This window comes from Rhinolophus ferrumequinum, chromosome 3, assembly GCF_004115265.2.
Source record: "Rhinolophus ferrumequinum isolate MPI-CBG mRhiFer1 chromosome 3, mRhiFer1_v1.p, whole genome shotgun sequence".
Lineage (NCBI taxonomy): Eukaryota > Metazoa > Chordata > Mammalia > Chiroptera > Rhinolophidae > Rhinolophus > Rhinolophus ferrumequinum.
In genome coordinates, this window is record NC_046286.1 from 53,786,773 (window position 1) to 53,798,490 (window position 11,718).

Sequence of the window (11,718 nt, forward strand, 5' to 3'; positions counted from 1 at the left end):
ATCACTTATATATGGAATCTAAAAAAGTTAAATCTGTAAAAAACAGAGTAAAATGGTAGTTGCCAGGGTATGTGGGTGCCGGGAGAAGAGTGATGTTGTTTAAGAGTACAAACTTGTAACGTGCAGTAAATAAGCCATAGAGATCTAATACACAGTATAATGAATATAGACAATACTATTGTACTATAATCATATAGTGTGATAAATATCACTACATCTGCAAATGTATCAAAGTAGCACATTGTATACCTTAAATGTATACAATGTTACATGTCAAATTTATTCAATTAAAAAAACAACTTTAATGTGCTATGAATCTCCTGGGAATGATGTTAAAATACAGATTATGATTCTGGGTTGGAGCCTGAGTTCTGAATTTATAGCAAGATCCCAGATGATCTGGATGCTATTGAACCCTGAACTCTATATACTTTGAGGAGAAAGCTTTAGGCCATGTCACTTGCAGAATATTGTGTATGCACTACGCAGATTTACCATGAACAGGTACTAATATTACAAAGCAATATTTCAACTTTTTAACTGTGGACTTGAACAAAGTAAATGGATAGAATCTTGTTAAACATATATGTTGATTCCTTTAGATAGTTTTGATTTCCTTGGGAACAGGGAAAGGTAATCCATATTCTATTTTCATTTTACTGAAAAGGCAGGTACAAGAGAAAAATCTATGAGGTGATGGCACAAGTGGTCATCCGGTTAGTCTCAGAAGACTCCGGCTGGCCCATCTTTCAAGTGAAGCCAGCAGACAATATTAGAAGAGTTATGTGGATAGAATTCCAGCATGTACCAAGTCCACATGAGCTTGACCAATTTAACTTTCTATAGGTCGAAGTTCTCAACCAATGTATCATGTCTCCAGCTATTGTTCTGCTCTGACCTGCCTTTGTTTTCACCAAGTGCAAGTGCAGCACAGAAAGGTGAGCGTAAGAAAAACATCGGATTTGTTATTCACAGCAACAACGCCAAGCCCAGACAGCTCCAAAGTAAATCTGAGCAAGGTCTTGCTGTGACTTTGTAACCAAAGACTTAATGTCCTCATACCATTAGTGGGCTCTGGCACTTTATCAAACCTGTGATATTGACTAACTACCAGTAATTGCTGATTTATGGGCAAAATTTGCTCGGCCTTGTTTTCTTCAGGAATCTAATATCCCTTCACCTCTGGATATGTGTTGAATCAGTCTGTTCACGTTCTCTGTGAGCTTTGTTGTTGAAATATCTACATAGAGGACATCTTGCTCTGTTACCTGTTGCTGTTAAGATCACCTTGTAGTACTTTACTGGCCTTAAGTTATCTCTTTAAAAAAACAACCACACTTCTCTGTGTTCAGGGAGAGCAGTTAACAGAATATAGCATGTGGGGAATACATTTTATCATTCTATAATTTTTAAGAGCTGTTTACTTAAGCAGAGTAAGATAATGATATAACTAGAAGGATTTCTAAAGAGCATCTAGTCCAAGATGACAAATGGATTTCACTTCCAGTGTTGAAGGACAGAGGAATGAGGGCATATGTGCCTTTTATTTTCCAAATCTAGCTTCAACCCTAACTTCTAGTCCACGCTTCTCATTTCTTTCTATCATTTTTACTTCTCCCCCGCCCCCATTATCTAGCACCAGCTATGTAGATACAAGTACTAATGAGGCCTCAAAATTAAATCTGAGGAAGGATTAGGGTCATATCAAGAGCCTAGAACAGCTCTACCAATTTCACCTCACCTTCAAACTCCCTCTACCCCTCTTTCATCATTGACCAGCACCTGGGACTCCCTAGAACCACATCCATGGCAATCTTTGCCCTCTAGTATTTCCATATTACAACTGGGTTCTTTGTGCCTGATTCCATGGTCACAAATGATGTTATAACAACACTTGAAACCATACCATAGAATGTTTATGACCAAGTCACAGCTCAAAATTGTTGGACACATAGATGTGCCTCTGGTTTCCATTTATATCCTTTTCCAGAATCAGGGCCTCAAAACTCCTGAGAGGTACCTCCTCCATCTCTTTTATACTTCCTTATTCATTGCCTACACCATTGGGAGGGAGGCAGAGGTTGGTGACAGCATCATTTGAGACCATATAATATCTTGGAAGTGTCCAAGTATAGAAATCTATTTTGTCCTGTTTATTTCTGGATTTAGGAGAGTGTTAATTGCAGCCTAAACATCTAGAGCTGATTTAGATTTCTCTCTGGTGGTGTGACCTTGGTTGAGCTGCTTCACCTTTTCGGTATTTTGTAAAGAATGGATAATGGCATCTGCTCTTCAGTGTGGTTAATCAAAGAAGATATGCAAAAGAACCTCACTCTCTCCACAGGAAAGCTTCTAGTCTGTATAAGCACAAGGGATTATTAAAATACTGATATTTTCAGGCTGAGTTAAGTGTGATTGAATTTTACACCATTAAATGTGTATGTTCAGTGATTTTGTTATTGGTGGGCTGATTCTTGGTATGTTAATGAAGACCTATGTATAGTTTTCTTGATTAACTCATGGCTCAGGACTTGTTACTTCAAGCGCCAAACAATATTCAGTTTTTTGAGGCACTGAATCCAATATCTCAATTATTCATTTTAGGAATTAGTGTAAAATTAGCACAGATCCCTGTTCATATGGAAATAGGTGGGTATGTTAATTGGAATGCTGTAGCTGGAAACTATCTTGCATAATGAAAGGACTGATATTAATACCTCTGAATGGAAGATGTACATCATATAGGTAATAAGAAATAATCAATTCATGTATACGTATTCTAAACAATTATTTTATGTAGTTTATCTCACTTCCAAAGTAGAAGCTATTCACTATACCTAGCAAGAATTTTGAAGCAAAAATACGCTAAGACGCTTTTCAATTTAAAGTAAAAGCTATGTTAAAACATTGAAATTTCTTTCTTGCTCTTTCTTATCATATTTTTTTATCACTTTTCATGTTCAAATTTTCACATTCAGCTGCTGTAAGGATTTATTGATTCTCAATCAGAATGGAATAATTAGAGTCCATTTCCATTAACTACCCAGATTAAACACTTAGGTGTGTATGACAACTTGACATCATTAAAATTCCTTGGTTCTCCCCAGGTAGGTCCGTTAGAGCCTTTTCTGAGTTTATATACCAAGTTAAGCCTAAATAGTGGCAACAATAATTTATCAAAATGCTGAAGGAAATGAGATACCACATCACACATAAATATATATGTATACTTATGTATATATGTACACACGTACACACACATCCTAAATGCAAGTTGAAGCCTCTAATCAGTTTTAAATTTCTGAAACTTATATATTAACTTTATTATAACATTATATATAACCTTATAATATTTCACTATTCCTTTTCATTTAGAAATTTAACTCAGAAATTTAGCTCAACAAACGTTTATTGAGCATATGTTATGGGAACGGCATTCTGCTAAATGTACTGAAGGAAATAAAGACTAACAAGGACCTCATTATCTGTGTGTACAAACATCCATGTGTACCAAATATCTTATTCATAAGAAGAGGGTTTCAAAGCATTATAAAACAAAATGCTGTGTGAGCATCAAGATGGACAAGATTGTCACTAAGCATGGAGACTTAAAGAAGTAGGCATGTTAAACTGAGCTAAAAAGATAGGTATAATTCCAGGGATTTTCAGGCAAAGGCAACAGCATGAAGAAAAGCCTATAGGGGGAAAAAAGGGCAGGAAATGTTTGGGGATTGGTAATGAGAGTTGCAAAGAGTAGCAAAGTATCTCCTACCCCTTTTCTACCCACAGTATTTTGTGATAATTTTACCTCCTTTTCATCAATGCTGTGAAAATATTGTTTTTAAATACAAATTCACTGGTGAAGAAATTCTAAAGCCAAAAGTGATTTTCTAGGGAGAACATGCACAATAATTTTACTGCTTTAAATTGCCCAAGACAACTGAGGATGGCATTAACTAACATTGTAAACATTCACCAGGGGCCTAAGGAGTACCCCACAGGAAAAAAAAGAGTCATCTGGTAATATGAGATGTGATCAAAATATATAGTGAATATTTACATTAAAAAAATTATTATAGTAAAAGACACATTGCCATTAATTCCCCTCAAAATACTCCCCCCTCCCTTCGAACACACTTATCCCATCGTTATTGCTACTTTGTGAAACAGTTCTGAAAGTCCTCTTTTGTTAGTATCTTTACTTCATCCTGTATCATGACAATGCTCTTTGTCAAATATTGCTTCTGGTATGGCATTGTTTCTGTGTGTGTCCTCATACACCTTATTCACTGGATCTGGCACCATGCAACTTCTGGCTCTTCCCCAAAGTCAAAATGACCATGAAAGCTAAACATTTTTAATCGATTCAGGACAGGGAGGCAGCCATGACAGCACAACTAAAGATACTCACAAAAGAGAACTTCCAGAACTGCTTCAGAAAATGGCAAGAATGATGGGATAAGTGTGTTTGAAGTGAGGGGGGGTATTTTGAGGGGGATTGATAGCAATGAATCTTTTACTGTAATAATTTTTTTTTATTCAAATATTCACTGTATTTGTTGATCACACCTCGTACAATATTGGCAACCATCTGACAAGCCCAGTGCACAGAGAAGATGGCTGACAAGGCATAAGACACCACTGGGGTGAGAGTCTGTCAGCAGAGACTGCTAGTCTAGACACCAAGAATCACTTCATACTCCAGCTGAAGCCCCATGGAGAAGGGGAATGGGAGTTTGGAATTGAGTACAAACATTGAGTAAGTAATCCTAAAATGGAAGGGCTTCTCCAACAATTTCTAACTCAAAATTCTGGGAAGTGGACCCCTAACGACACAATTTATCTATTTTCCCAAAGGGCTTGTTCCATTTACTATGACTGCATAACATATTACTCCAAAACTTAGTGTAGGAAAACAACCATGTATTATGCTCACAAATTCTGTGAATCAGGTTTTTACACAGCATAGTAGGGTCGTGCCCCTGCTCTATACTCTCTGGGCCTCAGATGGAATTCTGGAAAGCTGAGAACTGGAGTCATCTGAGGGTTCATCTTGCAGTCAACTCTAGCTTGGTCCGCTGGGGGCCAGAGTGCCTCTCTACTTGGGTTTCTCCAGATGGTCTCTCCAAAAAGGTTTGTTGGACTTCATCATAATATGGTGGCAGAGTTCAAAGGGCAAGCATCCTAGGGGAGAGAGTCAAATGTAGCCTAGCAGTATCCTTTCTGTACCCTAGCTTTGGAACTCATAGCATTACTTCTGTCCTATTTTACTTGTGGAAGTAGTTGTAAGCTCCTGCCCAAATTCAAGGTGAGAAAACAGAGACTCCACCTCTTGGGAGGAGGAACAGCAAGGTTCTGAAGAACATGTCAAACTAGAAATACTGCCATAATTTTATTTTTTTATCAGAAATGCATTTTTATTTTTATTTGAAAACAACTTAAATTTTTAGACAAAGCGTTTTAGTTTATAAACTTGATTTTTTTTTAATACATAATAAAAAGATTACTCTCACTGATCTTCCATGTAAAGGGTATTACAAGCCTGAAGGGAGATTCTTTCTGCACGTAAGTGTGTATCTTCCACGTCGGGTGCTGGAAACCAGTGGGGTAGTGCTCCTACACATAAATTAGGTCAAGTGGCAGCACGTATTACAAAGGGGAAAAGAGAAATACTCTAGTTATTCAGGTTCGAGAAGCAACCATGACACAAAAACTGTGCAGATAAGACCAAGTCAGTAATTTTAGTTAGGACACTGCAGATTATACTGGTAACAGGTTTGGGAGGTTATCGTGTGTACCACATTAAAACAGAAAGGAAGAGCTTGAATGAGGGATTTGGGGGATTTGGAAAATACAGTCTGCCACAGGGTCCTAGAGAGCTCACAGAACAAATACTGTATGGCTCTCTGTTTCTGTCCTTCTCCTTCCCTTTCCTATGTCCTTTGTTGCTATTGCAGTTTCTTGAATAAAGAGAGAGGCAGAGGACTTAACAAGAAGCCCAAACTTTGCTTACGGGAATTATTAATAAGGTTTATTATGTCTTTTTCAAAATTCAAACTCAAAATAGAATAATATATTCCTGGAGCATGGAAAAGATAAATACATTTGGAGAGATGGATTGGGATAAATCCTTGAGGACTTTAAATGCCATCCTGAGAATTTAGGTTTCATGCTGGACTCAGGATTTTGTTCTGCGGCCATGGAGAAATGGCTGCATGTTTTTGATCAGGTGAGTGACATTTAGGAAAATGACTTCCTTTGAAAGCCCTGGGCAGGGTGGCAAGAAATTGGAAACTGAGAGAAAACAGAAATTCTCTCTTAACCAACCTCCTCATTAGTTTTTGCTCTCAGTGTTGTCTCTAAAATCCATGGACTGATTTGCAGGGTACTCTGGACACTGAGATCAGTAAAACACACTCCAACACTCCCTTGTATTCCTACTTTTCCAGGTGAGTTGCTTGTTTACCAAGAGTCAGAATGTTTGTTTCCAAATCTGTTTATGAACTTTACTTGCAATTACATCATTTAATTAAATATTTTTAAACAAAATTAATTATGAGTGCAAAGGGAAAGAGGGTGGTTGTTTCTGTGAAAACCAAACTGACCTCTTCGAGAAAGACTAAATAAGGGTTTTTGTAATTGCTGCAGGAATAAGGGTAGGTGAGACAAGGGTAAAAGACTGGGGGAAAATAAAACTCTAGAGGGATTCCAAAGTCAGGTTACTCTGTAATAGTGTTGTACTTTCAGAGTAGATGTTAGGGTGTATGTAGCACAGTGGTTAAGAGCCGACAGAGCCAAGCTGAATGAATCCAATTCCAATTCTACCATTTGTGATCTATGTGACTTTGAGTAATTTACTTAGCTTTTATGTGCCTCAGTTTCCTTATCTGTTACCTAGAGTTACTAATTGTACCTACCTCCTAGTTTATGGTGAGGAATAACAGAGTTTAAAATTTTAAAGTGCCTAAAAGAGTATCTGCTATATAGAAAGTGTTAAAGAAAAGCTAGCTATTATTATTATTATTATTATTATTATTATTATTAATCATCATCATTATTATGCACTATGGATATGTCTTTTAAAAGAGGGACAGTGCAAACACCAATAAATGGATCAATAGCCAGGAAAATGCTATGGCTACATCAAAAGATAAGTGAGTGAATGTACACTTATACTTTCATAAGGTATATGTGTATCATAATTTTTATAATGCCCTGCTTAAACACTTAAAAATAATATAGACACGCCATTGGTCCCAATGATCTTAGATAAAAGAAACTTCTATTTCTGGAGGGTTCTTGCCTGATGGGTGATGCTGGGTCTAGGGCAGAGAGAGGCAGGGATAACGGAGAGTAAGAGGCAGAGATGAGAGACTTGATGAAAGAAGACTCAACAGGACCTGCAAATTGTGCACAAAGGAGAGCAAAGAATAAGACCCTAAGGCTTGAGCCTGAGTACTTGAGAAGATATTCATCAGAAGAGAGGACTCACTTTGGGAAGGAAATGATGAAAACTCTTTATTTAAATATAATTGTTTTTAAACTTTGGTATTTCTCAAGATTTGATCCTGAACCCTCTTCATTTCTTCCCCAAAACACTTTCTCTAGGCAAATTCATCTCATGGCTTTGGCTAGCATATTCTAATCATGCCAAAATTCATAACCCAGTTCAAACCTCTCTGCTAAACTTTATACTAATACATACAGCTGGTTTCTAAACACAACTCTTCCTGAATGTTCCATAGAACATTCATTGAACATTCAATATGTGCAAAGCAATTTATCATCTTCCTGCAAACAGCTGTTCCTTCTCCAAATCACCTTAACTGATGATGTCATCATTTACCCAATTGTTCAGGCCAGAGGTGATCTGAAAACCAATCTAAATGTCTCTCCTTACCTTACCCCTCACACTTAATTGTCTCTAAGACTTGCTATTTCACCTTTTAAATTTTATTTGAATTTGTCCCTCTGCCTCCTATCCTAACTCACTTCCTTGACTTCATAATTGGTATCTCTGCCTTCATGCTTTCTCCATTCTAATCCATGCCTCACATTGCTACCAGAGTGATATTTATGAAATGTAATATGATCATACTACAGAAATGGTTAAAACTTCAGTGGTTCCTCATTGTCTAAAGAATGTAACCCCAAATTCTACAAATGGTACACAACATACAGGACACATTGCGATCTGCTTTCTGCCTTTCTCTCCAGATTCAGCTCTACTCCTTGTACATTATAATCAGCCATATAGAATTATCACAAAAATAACCCCATCTCCCAGAATTCATCATTCAAGAACTTTATACAATAGAATTTTCAAGGAGAAGATCTTAAATGGATTAACAAAGGGCATCTCTATTTGCTTTAAGGAATCTTTCAAGAAAGAGGAAAAAAAAACAAAAACAGCTCAATCCAAACTTTCTGAATTCATTTTAGAAAGCCTACCTAGTATAATTCCACAGAGAAAAATCCTTGAAAAGAGATGTTTGCAATTTATAATTTATTCTAAATATTTGTTTTTTGAATTTATAAATATTTGTTTCTCCACAACTATATTTTGTATTTTCCTTGCATTTACTTCTGTGATTAACATTGCTATTTTTATAGTATGCACGGGATCAGAACTCTGATTTGTAACATTGTATCTGCAGGACAAAAATAATTTGTCTAATAATGAGTTAACTTCTAACAATCATACAAGAACCAATTATGCTGTCAAAAGTACCCTATACACAAAGTTAGAAATGAAAAAAAGAACAGAGAGGATATTAAAAGAACTCCAAGAAAATACTTTGCACATCTCTATAATAACAAAATCCACAAGAAATGAACAGTAGTCTAAGAAAATATAAATTACCAAAATTGGCCCTTGAAGAGGTAGAAAATCTAAATAAGACAATTTTTATGGAAAAAAATAAAATTGTTATAGAACTACTCCTCAAAAATGTGTAGGACCCAGATGGTTTTACAGATGAATTATTTCAAACTTTCCAGAAACAAATTGTTTCTATGTTATATAAACTGGTCCAGAACATAGATAAAGAAAGAAACTGTCTCTCTTACTTATATGACGTTAGCATCCATCTAACAAGGAGAACACAAACTTCAGACCAATCACCCTTAAAAGCACTGACACAAACTCCCAAGTAAAAGATAAGCTCATTTACTTAAAATATTTTTAAATGTTTAAAAGAATGACCTAGCAAAGTTAATTTCAAAAAATAGCTCAATAGTAGAAAATGGATGAATAAGTTACAAGAGGAAAACCAGATTATCATCTTGTATTGCAAAAGGGGGGGGGGTATTTATTTTGATAAGTTTGAACTAAGAAAATGTACAGATACTCCACACTTGGCATGATTACCACCTACTCTTAATATGGCTGTAAAGTAGTTAAACAATAAAACCCTGAGATGCCACAGGGTATTGTAAGCTCCGTACATTCTGTGCAGTGGAGGAGCCTGTTTTAGTCCAATTCTATCTAGTCTCTACTCCCAGAAGTGGAGAGTGAGATGGGAAGTGCTTCCCACAGCACTCCCATGAAGCAGAGTGGGTATAGACGGAGCACAGGTAGATAAGGCAGAGGGCAGAGAGCACTGCACACGTCTAAATGCCCCACCCCTAGGAAAGCAGGCAGCCATGGTAGGCGTTTGATTGAGCCTGTTTTCAGGGAGAAATACAACTGATGGAGCAAATGCTGATGCAAAGGCTACTCGTGCTCTAGAATAGACACTGACATCTCTGGTCTGAAGAGGTGATCATTTAACATAGATGATAGTGGGGGACACAGAAAAAAGTCATTGCGCCAGCTCAATATAAAAAGAGCATCCAAACTGGGGCAGGATAGAAAGCGTTACCTTAGTCACATCTGGAACCTTAGGCACACCTGGATATGCACTATAGTTGTGGCTTTTCCTTTATAGTTAAGTTCATCATACAAACTTGTAGGGTAAAGAGAGGGGGTGTACTGGTCGTGTCACACATGTCCTTGAAGACCTATGGGTCTGCAGAACTCACTGACCTTTTCTTAGAAGAGTCTCCTGAACTGCTTTGTTTCTTCTCCCTTCATAACCTGGGATGAGATGTGCCTCCAGCTTCAAGTGAAAACAGCCTGCCACTCTGGCCACTGCTGACTGGAGAAGACATTGGTATGTGAAGCAAAGGTGGCCTTATAGTGGAGCCTAAAGGCATTAAACCAATAATAGAAGATGAAAATTGTTTATAAAGCAATACATTTAAAGGTAAGTGAAAAGAGGGTGTTTGAAACCTAAGTTTCTGATTACCTTTTAAAAATATACTTTGGTGGTGTGTGTGCCAAGTAGCTAAGTCAAGAATACCAAGAACACTGTCAGGCCAAATGGTTCTCTGAGAAGACTCACAGGACTCGGGACAGCTGTTGCACTTGTGATTGTGGTTTATTACAGTGAGAAAATCCAGATGGAGATCAGCAAAGGATAAAGACGTAGAGGGCGAAGTCTAGGAAACACCAGGCACAAGCTTCCAGGTGTCCCGCCCCGCCCAGTGGAATTGCACAGGGACACCCTTAGTTCTCCCAGCAGTGATATTTGACAACACCTACAAAGTGTTGCCAAACAAGCAACTGATTTCTGGTGTCCAGGGTTTGTACTGGAGGTCAGTGCTGTAGGCTGGTAGGGATGCATGAACTATCATAGCTACTCAGAGTCCACCTACCAGCTCAGAGCAAAAATAAGCATTCCCCACAAATCACATTTTAGTTTTTACAAAATAGACCTTATTTTTTTTTTTATCAGTCTTAGGTTTATAGCAATATTGAGAAGATACAGAGATTCCCCATATACCTCCTGGTTCTACACATCCATAGCTTCCCCCATTATCAACATTCCCCACCAGATTGGTACATTTGTTATAACTGATGGAACCTACATTGACAAATTAACGTTCTTGGTGTTGTATATTCTATGGGTGTGAAAAAAATTTGCAATAACATGTATCTACCATGATAGTCTCATCCAGAGTTTCATTGCCCTAAATAATATCTGTGCCCAGCCTATTCATCCCTCTATCTCCCAACCCCTGGAAACCACTGATCTTTATACTGTCTCCATAGTTTTGCCTTTTTCAGAATATCATATAGTTGGAATCATTCAGTATGTAGCTTTTTCCAGATTGGCTTCTTTCACTCAGTAATATGCATTTAAGTTTCCTCCATGTCTTTTCATGGCTTAATAGCTCATTTCTGTTTAGTGCTAAGTAATATTCCATTGTCTGGATGGACCACAGTATATTTATCCATTTACCTATGGAAGGACATTTTGGTTATTTCTAAGTTTTGGCAATGATGTATAAAGCAGTTATAAACATTTATGTGCAGGTTTTTCAGTGGACATAAGTTTTCAACTCCTTTGGGTCAATTGACCCCTTGGTAGCACGATTGCTGGATCACATGGTAAGAGTATGTTTAACTTTGTAAGAAACTGGCAAACTGTTTTCCAAAGTGGCTGTTCCATTTTGCATTCCCACCAACTATGAATGAGAGGTCCTGTTGCTCCGCACACAAATTACATTTTTAGGGTAAACATCTGGCAAACATGTAGCATGATGACCCAAGGCCTCGGGCACACAAAACCAGTCTTTTTAGACAGAATATTCTAAGGTCTCACAGGTTATCTCCCAGGAGTTGGCCAAGGGCCAGCCCTAAAGATAGGCCTTGAATTTGATCAAGCAAAGCCT